Source organism: Lithobates pipiens, unplaced genomic scaffold, assembly GCF_037356315.1.
Source record: "Lithobates pipiens isolate NorthernLeopardFrog02 unplaced genomic scaffold, aLitPip1_a1.2 Scaffold_1, whole genome shotgun sequence".
NCBI lineage: Eukaryota > Metazoa > Chordata > Amphibia > Anura > Ranidae > Lithobates > Lithobates pipiens.
This window is the reverse complement of record NW_027507685.1, coordinates 262,241,495-262,252,095: the sequence shown is the minus strand read 5'-3', so window position 1 is coordinate 262,252,095 and position 10,601 is coordinate 262,241,495. Positions and strand designations below refer to the sequence as shown.

General features: G+C 47.5%; 1 long non-coding RNA gene across 1 annotated transcript in view; it reads right to left on the bottom strand.

Moving 5' to 3' along the window:
• Positions 1-247: 247 nt before the first annotated feature.
• Positions 248-10,601, bottom strand: part of LOC143924778 (uncharacterized) — a 77,435-nt gene continuing 67,081 nt past the window's right edge. The window contains exon 3 of the long non-coding RNA XR_013261929.1: positions 248-1,631. This is a non-coding gene — a long non-coding RNA (uncharacterized LOC143924778). The remainder of the gene's footprint in view (positions 1,632-10,601) is intronic.

Here is a 10,601-nt window from a genome sequence, read left to right as displayed (position 1 = left end):
GAACTGCATTTTTATATACCGGTATATATATATTCATTCAGACAGACACACTCTTTTAAAGAGTTTTTTTAATGTTTAACACATTTTACATATTATGGCAGAATTGGTCATGGAGAGAGAGGGGGAGAGAAGGTGGACAGAGAGATAGAGAGAAGGGGGTGAGGGGTGTGAGAGAGAGGGGGAGGTGAGAGAGAGAGGGGGGTGAGGGGTGACAAAGAGAGAGGGGGAGGTGAGAGAGAGGGGGGGGTGAGAGAGAGAGAGAAAAGGGTGTGAAATAGAGGGGGGAAGAGAGGGGGAGGTGAGAGAGAGAGAGGAAGGGGGAAGAGAGAAAGAGAGAAAAAGTATGCGAGACAGAGGGAGGAGAGAGAGAAAAGTGGATGAGAGAGAGAGAAGGGGTGAGAGAGGGGGAGGAGAGAGGGAGTGAGAGAGGGAGGGGTGAAAGAGAGAGTAGGGGGTGAGAGAGAGAGAACGGGTGACAGAGGGAAGGGGGTGGGGGGTGAAAGAGAGGGCGAGAGAGGGAGGGGTGAAAGAGAGCGTAGGGGTGAGAGAGAAGGGGGTGAGAAAGAGAGAGAAAAAGGAGCGTGATAGAGAGAGGGGTAAGAGAGGGGGAGGTGAGAGAGAGGGGGTGAAGGAGAGAGGGGGAGAGAGAGAGAAGGGGGTTAGAGGTAGAAAAGGGGGTGAGGGGGGTGAGAGAGAGAAAAGGGGTGAGGGGGTGAGAGGAAGAAGGTGGTGAGAAAGAGCGAGAAAAAGGCTGAGGGCATGAGAGAAAGAGAGGGGGTAAGAGAGGGGGAGGTGAGAGAGAGAGAGAAGGGGTAAGTGGGATTACAGAGAGAGAGGGGGGGAGATGAGAGAGAGAAGGGGGTGAGAGAGAGATTTGTCAGAGGGAGAGAGGGTTTGTCAGTGTGTATCGGCCGATGCACCGGACTTAAAGCTCTGGAACTTGTTACTGTTTGTAAGTGCAATTGCTTTTTTATGCTTAATAAATCGTGGGTTTTATACTATTGGAGCTTTTTTATTTTTCATGCCATGGTCACATACCGATAAGCTTTTGAGTTCATGAAAGGTGGACCGGAGAGTGCTGAGTGGTTTTGCCTGTAGTTTGGAGGCTGTGCAGTAAAGAGACCAGTAAGATCGTTCAGGAGAAGATCTGTTGGTATTGCAAGCTGTCTGTGACCCTCTGTAATGGGGGGGGGTCATAGACCTCTTGTAAGAAGTAAATCTTTATATTATTGGTGGTGGACTGGATACATTTATGAAGATTCTTCACTCACGGATGGACTTTATATCATTTGCAATATACAATTTTCTATTGTTATTTTTAATTTCTTCTGCACGGTGTTGGTGTTTGAATTAATGGACTTGTTATCATCTGGGACTTTTAAGGGAAAGGACAACTACTAGGTAGTATGATGCGTTTTGAATATTGAATATTTATTGCAGACAAGTGGAATTGCGTGTGTAGGAAGATCAACCTACATAAATATACAAAACATTAACAGGTGTATTAAAAAAGAGAAAGAGATGCAGTAAACAGAGAACATAGAGAGCAGATACAGGTAATGTATCCCGACGTGTTTCGAGCATTTCAACTCTTCTTCAGGGAAAATGGATCAGCATGTGTACATATATATCTATAAAGAAAAAGCAATATGAGAAGAACATATAGCTAATACACACAAACAAAAGTGTTGCAACATCAGGGATGTGGGGATGGAATTTTTTTTTTTTGTACATACTGATCCTGTATTATAGCTCAGTTCATCACAATGCATCCAAAGAGAAAGAGAGAGAGAGGGTTTAAGAGAGGGGGAGGTGAGAGAGAGAAAAGTGGATGAGAGAGAAGGGGGTGAGGGGTGAGAGAGAGAGGGAAGGGTGAAAGAAAGAGTAGGGGGTGAGAGAGAATGGAGTGAGAGAGGGAATGGGGTGGGGAGTGAGAGAGAGCGAGAGGGAGGGGTGAAAGTGAGAGTAGGGGGTGAGAGAGGAGGGGGTGAGGGGGTGAGAGAGAAGGGGGCGATAAAGAGAGAAAAAGGAGTGTGTGAGAGAGGGGGGGGGGGGGCGGAGAGAGAGGGGGAGGTGAGAGAGAGGGGGGAGAGAGAGAAGGGGGTGAGAGGGAGAAAAGGGGGTGATAGAGAGGAAAAGGGTGAGGGTGGAGAGAGAGAAGGGGGTGAGAAAGAGAAAAAAAGGAGTGTGAGAGAGAGAGAGAGGGGGGTGAGAAAGAGAGAGAAAAAGGGCATGAGAGAGGAAGAGGGGGGAGGTGAGAGAGAGAGATGGGGGTGAGAGAAAAGAAGGTGGTGAGAAAGAGAGAGAGAGGCAGAGGGCATGAGAGAGAGGGGGGTTAAGAGAGGGGGAGGTGAGAGAGAGAGAGAGAGAGAGAGAGAGAGAGAGGGGAGAGAAAAGTGGATGAGAGAGAAGGAGGTGAGGGGTGAGAGAGAGAGGGAGGGGTGAAAGAAAGAGTAGGGGGTGAGAGAGAATGGGATGGGAGAGGGAATGGGGTGGGGGAGCGGGAGAGAGAGCGAGAGGGAGGGGGAAAAGTGAGAGTAGGGGGTGAGAGAGGAGGGGGTGAGAGAGAAGGGGTTGAGAAAGGGAGAAAAAGGAGTGTGTGAGAGAGAGGGAGGAGGTGAGAGAGAGGGGGAGAGAGAGGGGGGGAGGTGAGAGAGAGGGGGGGAGAGAGAGAGAAGGGGGGTGAGAGTAGGGTGACCCACATTTCCAAATTGCCATTCAGGGACAGCCCCCCCCCCCCCCCACCTGGCCCAAAAAAAGTTTTTTTTATACTTTTGTTTGCCAATTTTTGGAAAAAAAACGCAAACAGTGGTAACCACTCCTGCAAGCCGCATCTTTGGAGCGGTGAAGGAGCGGGTGTTATACACCGCTCCTATACCGCTCCTGCCCATTGATCTGAATGAGAACCGCCGGCAAAGCTCCATTGCAGCAGCGCTTTGAAGATCATTTTAACCCCTTTTCGGCTGCTAGCGGTTAAACCGCCCACTAGCGGCCGAATAGTGCCACTAAAACAACGGTAAAGCGGCGCTAAAATAGTGTTGCTTTACCGCCAACGCCTGGGCGGCACAGTGGGAAAGGGGTCTAATACCAAGCTGGTCACACTATTTCGAATAGATAGCCAGACTTTCTGCCACACAGAAATACATATGTAAAAATAAAAAAAAAGGAAAAAATGAAATAAAAAAAAACAGGAAATGTTATTGTTACGAACATACAGTATCAGATTCTAGAAGGAACATTGTTATAAGCAATATATGATTCATTGCAAGCATGCATATTCTCATAGAATAGTTTTAGTGAGTGAGTAGTGTGCAAACCTGGAAGTTTGGCTAGCGGCTCGGGTTGTGGCCCTCGTGGGTGGGAGGAGGCTCAGGAGGAGAGAAGTCAGGCTGCTGGCTGCTGGACTGGCAATAAGCTGCATGCAGCGGGAGTAGTCAGCTCTGGCAGTGGCACGGGCTGCCGTGGTGGATCCTGGCTTACCAGCATCATGGACTAGAGTCAGGAGGAGGAGATACAGAAAACGCTTAGCTGCTCTCTCCCTCTCTCTGCTGCGGCTGGAGGCGGAGAAGGAGAAGAGGAGGTGGGTGGACTCGGAGGCGCGTTGCTCAGCGCAGGGATAGCTCTGGATAGCCTGATCAGCCGACGTCACTGGTTGCTAGATGCGAGGAGGGGCCGCCCTAGCAACCAGTTTGTTTGGCTGCTTCGGCAATGTTTATCAGGGTGGCGGACTGGCGGTATGTTTTTTTTTTTCATTCCGGGACACTGTATTGTCCCGGAATGAAGGTGCCCGGGACCAGGGACACAAATAGGCATTAAGGGACAATCCCGGGCAATCTGGGACATGTGGGCACCCTAGGTGAGAGGGAGAAAAGGGGGGGGAGAGAGAAAAAGGGTGAGGGTGGTGAGAGAGAAGGGGGTGAGAAAGAGAGAAAAAGGAGCGTGAGAGAGATAGAGAGAGGGGGGAGGTGAGAGAGAGAGAGAGGCAGAGGGCATGAGAGAGAGAGAGAGAGAGGGGGTAAGAGAGGGGGAGGTGAGAGAGAAAGAGAGAGAGGGGGAGATGAGAGAGAGAGAGGGGGGGGTGAGAGGGAAGGGGGTGAGAGAGAGGAGAAGGTGAAAGGGGGTAAAGTGCGGGAGGTGATAGAGAGGGAGAGAGGGGGTGAGAGAGAGAGAAGGGGGTGAGGGAGAGGAGAAGGTAAAAAAGAGATAAAGAGTGGGGGGTGGTGGGAGAGAGGGGGTGAAGGGGATGAAAGAGAGATAGGGTGAGAGAGGGAAAGGGGTGAGAGGGAAAGGGGTGAGAGAGAGGAGAAGGTAAAAGGGAGTAAAGAGCGGGGGGGGGGGGGATTACCTGCAGATATGCATTACTCTGGGTGTGTAGTGCATGACAGGGCACAGTGGGCTCCCCTTCCCTTGGGTCCCAGTTGTCCCGCTCACTTCTGTACACTGGATGGCGCTAGTGCACGGGGTGATTAGGGTGTGCCCAGGCATACTTGCCAACCCCCCATTGCACGCCTATGATCTCTCTGCAGCTGCAGCACCCCCCCCCCCCCTCATCTCTGCCCTCACCTCGTCTCAGCAGAGAGGACCCCTAGCGGTCTCACATCAGTTATCTTTTTGCTACTTGATAATAATACTCTGTAACTTCCAACATACACGAAATAAATAAATAAATAAATAAATAAATAACAAATACATAAATAAAAAAGTCATGTAAAATCAAGGAATAAACATTGTGTAGAAAGTCGGGATGCATTTGTATCCAGCTCATCATCGACTTCTCTGAGCCTCCTTGCTTACGATAATATGATTTAGTAATTGATAATTCGCTCGTTGCGACTTAGTGAAAAAAAAAAATCAAGAAAAGTATGGAGTTGAGGAACGAGCCGGCACCCGGGATAATTACCAGATATTTTCCTACCATCCTAAGCGTGTACACAGCACTTTGAAGTATAAAAATACAAATTATTTAAAACAGGCGGCGAGGGGATGATGAGACAATAATGGGATAAGAGCAGCAGGAGACGGGGTACGTGGAGCAAGAAATTTAGGAAAAGAGCCGTGATTATCTCTAACGAGAAATACTTCAAATGAGGAGCCTTCGTAAGGAGATTTCTGTTCCTTCGTGTTTTATACTTTGAGAGAACCAAGGTTGTTACAATTATCTGTGGAAACGCTTCCCCTAATTACCTGCGTTCAGGAGTTACGCCGCGTACCTGACAAACTGAGGTTAAAGTGGAACCCTCTAGAAAAGTATCTTCAAGCTATTATAATGTATAAGACCTTTTCGTTTTGAATTGGCGGAATTAAAGCGATAGTAAACTTCAACTTACAATTTATACCTACAGCTACGTTTTTAGTTAGTCTTATGATAAGAATATTGCAAAATGGCGCACAAGTGAATAAATAATGACTAGAGAGCCTTAAAAAAGTATTCACACCCCTTGAAATTTTCCACATTTTGTCATGTTACAACCAAAAACATATCGTTGGAGATGTGCCTCCTCCTCCTCCTCCTCTCTTCTATCAGGCACCCATGTAGAGTCAGTGACCTCATCATACCCTCCCTCCTCGCCTCTGGGGCACACCGTGTACTTCTTGGGCACCCCCTCTCTCTGGTATCACGTTACTGCCTTCATCCTCAACCTGGGTACCATCATCGGAGCCTTCAAAATGCTGCGCATCCTCCTGCAGCATGCAGGGCAGGACTTACCATTGGGCTTGACTGGGCTCAAGCCCATGGGCCCCCGCCCAATAGGGGGCCCCGCAGAGATACATAGCCAAGTGTACTCGGCTCGGCTCTGCTCACAGTCCTGACCTATGATGGACATAACACAGGGACTGGGCGTGACTGTGAGCTGAGCCGAGTACTCTCGGCTACTCTCGGCTCCGCTCGGGACTGTGAGAGGACCTGAGAGCCACCGGGGGGACCCGAGAGCCGTCAAGAGCACCCAAGAGCCGGCGAAAGCCCCCGAGAGAACCCAAGAGCCGGCGAGAGCCCCTGAGAGCCGCCAAGATACACAGGACTCTGTATCTCGGCGGCGCCATTTTTAAACTTCAAGACTGCAATGACAAGGCTACAAATGACACTTGGGCAAGGCTGCAAATGACAAGGCTACACTGACAAGGCTGCAAATGACACTGAAAAAGGCTGTAGATGGACACTGATAAGGCTGCATTGATGGGCATTTAAATGTAAGTTTTTTTCCCGTAAACTTCCCTCCTAAAAGTTTTTTTCCTTAAAATTCCCTCTTAAACTTGCAGTGCATGTTATACGCTGGCGGTTTATACAAATACGGTAATGTATAGACGGTAGGGCCCGAAAGTGACTCAAGCCCAGGGGCCCCCACCACCCTAAGTCCTGCCCTGGCAGCATGTACTCGACACTGTGGTTGAACAGTTCGGGGCACTCCTCAGGACATGATGGTGGGGCTAGGGAAGGAGTGACTGATGCCATTGAGACGATGGAATAGGCCGCTTTGGCAGCTGCATTGGCAGCCAAACTTCTCTGCCTGGGTGACAGAGGATGAGGATGGCTTTGTGATCCACTCTACCAACTCTTCTGCATGTTGTGGTCCAACAGGGCCAGCTGTTGAAAAAAAGGACAAGCGTGCCCCACGACCACGTGCTGAGGATGCCACGACCAGCACTGTTGGCTATAGACACAGAGCCTGCTTGCCCTCTTTTAGTGGCCTGTGAGCGTCTGCCTTTCCTTGGTGGCCTTCCAGACATGCTGTAAAATTGGATTAGCAAAACACTGCCTGAAGTTTACTAGAAAAATTTCATCAGGAATGGCCTGCAGTCAGGTATAGGCTTGGCTAGGCTAGAATGCAGTGGATATATATGTAGGAGACAGAATATATATTTTATGCACTGCAGATCACTGGATCACCTGCCTGCTTGCTTAGAAGTGTCATTGAAAACGTACACCAGCAATGGCCTGCAGTCAGATATATGCTTGGCTAGACTAGAATGCAGCGGATATATATGTAAGAGACAGTATATATATTTTATGCACTGCGGATCACTGAATCACTTGCCTGCCTGCCTGAAAGTGTATTTGAAAACATACACCAGCAATGGCCTGCAGTCAGAAATAGGCTTGGCTAGACTAGAATGTAGTGGATATATATGTAGGCGACTGCATATATATCTTTATGCACTGCAGATCACTGAATCACCTGCTTGGTCTGCCTGCCTGAAAGTGTCTTTGAATGCGTACACCAGTAATGGCCTATAGTCAGGTATAGGCTTGGCTAGACTAGAATGCAGTGGATATATATGAAGGAGACAGAATATATATTTTATGCACTGCAGATCACTGGATCACCTGCCTGCCTGCTTGAAAGTGTCATTGAAAACGTACACCAACAATGGCTTGTAGTCATGTATAGGCTTGGCTAGACTAGAATGCAGTGGATATATATGTAGGAGACAGTATATATATTTTATGCACTGCAGATCACTGAATCACTTGCCTGCCTGCCTGCCTGCCTGAAAGCGTATTTGAAAACATACACCAGCCATGGCCTGCAGTCAGATATAGGTTTGGCTAGACTGGAATGCAGTGGATATATATATGTTGGAGACTGTCTATTTATTTAATGCACTGTGGATCACTGAATCACTTGCCTGCCTGCCTGAAAGCGTATTTGAATATGTACACCAGCAATGGCCTGCAGTCAGATATAGGCTTGGCTAGACTAGAATGCAGTGGATATATATATATGTAGGAGACAGTATATATATTTTTGCACTGTGGATCACTGAATCATTTGCCTGCCTGCTTGAAAGTGTATTTGAAAACGTACACCAGCAATGGCCTGCAGTCAGATATAGGCTTGGCTAGACTAGAATGTAGTGGATATATATGTAGGCGACTGTATATATATCTTTATGCACTGCAGATCACTGAATCACCTGCTTGGTCTGCCTGCCTGAAAGTGTCTTTGAATGCGTACGCCAGTAATGGCCTATAGTCAGGTATAGGCTTGGCTAGACTAGAATGCAGTGGATATATATATGTTGGAGACTGTCTATTTATTTAATGCACTGTGGATCACTGAATCACTTGCCTGCCTGCCTGAAAGCATATTTGAATATGTACACCAGCAATGGCCTGCAGTCAGATATAGGCTTGGCTAGACTAGAATGCAGTGGATATATATATATATATATGTAGGAGATAGTATATATATATTTTGCACTGTGGATCACTAAATCATTTGCCTGCCTGCTTGATAGTGTATTTGAAAACGTACACCAGCAATGGCCTGCAGTCAGATATAGGCTTGGCTAGACTGGAATGCAGTGGATATATACATGTTGGAGACTGTCTATATATTTAATGGACTGCGGATCACTGAATCGCTTGCCTGCCTGCCTGAAAGTGTATTTGAATACGCACACCAGCAATGGCCTGTAGATATAGGCCAGCAATGGCCTGCAGATATAGGCTTGGCTAGACTAGAATGCAGCGGATATATATATGTAGGAGACAGTACATATATATTATGCACTGCAGATCACTGAATCACTTGCCTGCCTGCCTGAAAGTGTATTTGAATACGTACAGTAGGGACGGTCTGCAGTGAGATCTAAACTGGATACAGTGTATATATATATATATATATATATATATATATATATATATGTATATACTGTATATATATATAAAGCCAGGATGTATATATATACTAAATATACTGCAGCTAACTGAATCAACCGCCTGCCTGAAGTATATTAGAAACAGTACAGCAGGAATGGTCTGCAGTGAAATCTTGCTAACTGAATAAGCTGCCTGCTCAAAGTAAATGAAATGACACTCTCTCTCTATCTCTCTCTCCGCCAGCAATACACTACATAAGGCCGACGTGCAGACGGCCTTTTATAGTGTGGGGGGCGTGGACTTAACCCCCTGAGCCATAATTGACCAAAGCCACCCTGCCTTTGGCCAATTATGGCTCTCTTTGCTGCGGGTCATAGTGCATGCTTGGCCAATCATCAGCCAGCAATGCACTGAGATGACGCAGTGCATTATAGGGCGTGACGCGAATGCCCCATAATGTTCGATCTTCGGTGAACGATCGAACAGCCGATGTTCGAGTCAAACTCTAAGCTCATCCCTAGTGCTCACAAACCTTTTCTCATAACTAATATCCTCCAGAAAATGTGCACCATATGGTCCCTTGAAGTGTCACCCATACACCGTCAATATCACTGACCAATATTCACTCGGAGAGAGGAAAATAAATAAATAATTAAATAAATAAATAAATAAAAATAAAAATAAATAAATAAAAAAAGTACAAACAAACCCGCCATGGAATCATCTCCTGATGCAAATGTTATGATGGTACAATTAGTATGCAGCCCACTCCATACTGTACAATTAATTTGGGAGTTTAATTAAATCTTTTAATGTATTAAATGAAACGAGTCATGAAGTTTCAATGGACTAAGGGGAGAATTATTTCGGCGCGATGGCGTGTAAGCGAGACGGGTTCCCAGCCGAACAATACATCACAGGGAAGATTTGTCTTAACCACTTCAACGCTACGGAGACTCGCCCGGCATCTCCCCCCCCCGGCAATTATATCCCAGCCACCCCCCCCCCCCCGGTGACATTTTGAAGGTTAATCTGCCTGTGGGCAGCCGCGGCACAATATGGTAATCTCTCCGAAAGGCAGACCATCATTCGGTCATTAGAGACTCTTTTACTTTTTCGCGGCCGGTGACACCAATCTTTCTCTTCAGCGCACCAACGGTTGAAGTATTTAGCGGCTCTCGGCTTAGATTAGTCCGAGAGGTATCACGCACGTGCCGCGGCGATATGCAGATTGGACCAGTAATGTTCCGTTATACGGGGATCATCACGTTAGAGATCAAGGACATTTTATATAGAGCACACAATATTACCTGAGGAGGACCACCAGAGACGGTTCGGGGCTCATTCACACCAGTGGGCGCGTTAACCTACCGAGGCAATTTTTTAAAAAATTTTTGCACACATATTAACGACCTTGCGGACCACCGGCCCACCCCACAATGTACTTCAGATGGGCGGCCCGTGCCGGCAAAGTGACGTACTGGTATGTAAGGTTGCACCGATACCCGTTATTGGTATCAGTGCTGATACAAAGTATCGGTTCTCGAGCAAATGCTCCGATATCTGAAACCAATACTTTCAGGGTCGATTCCACCACTGACAGCTGAAAAAAAAATTTTTAAAAAAATTATCGGCTGTTAATCACTTCAGCCCCGGGAGATTTTACCCCCTTCCTGACCAGAACACTTTTTGCGATTCGGCACTGCGTCTATTTAACCACTTGGGTACCGCGCTATTGCAAAATGACGGCAATAGCGCGGACCCACATTTCCGGGACTACGTCTATTGACGTCATCCCGGATACGAGCGGCCTGCGCGCCCACTGAGGGGCGCGCGCGGCGTGCTCTGTGATCGGCGAGTCCGTGAGACTCGCCTGATCACCGATCCGTGTAAGGGGTCGATCCCGACCCCTTATCACGTGATCAGCTGTCAGCCAATGACAGCTGATCATGTGATAAAACGGAGCCGGTAATCGGCTAGTATTCCTCCTCGCGCTGAC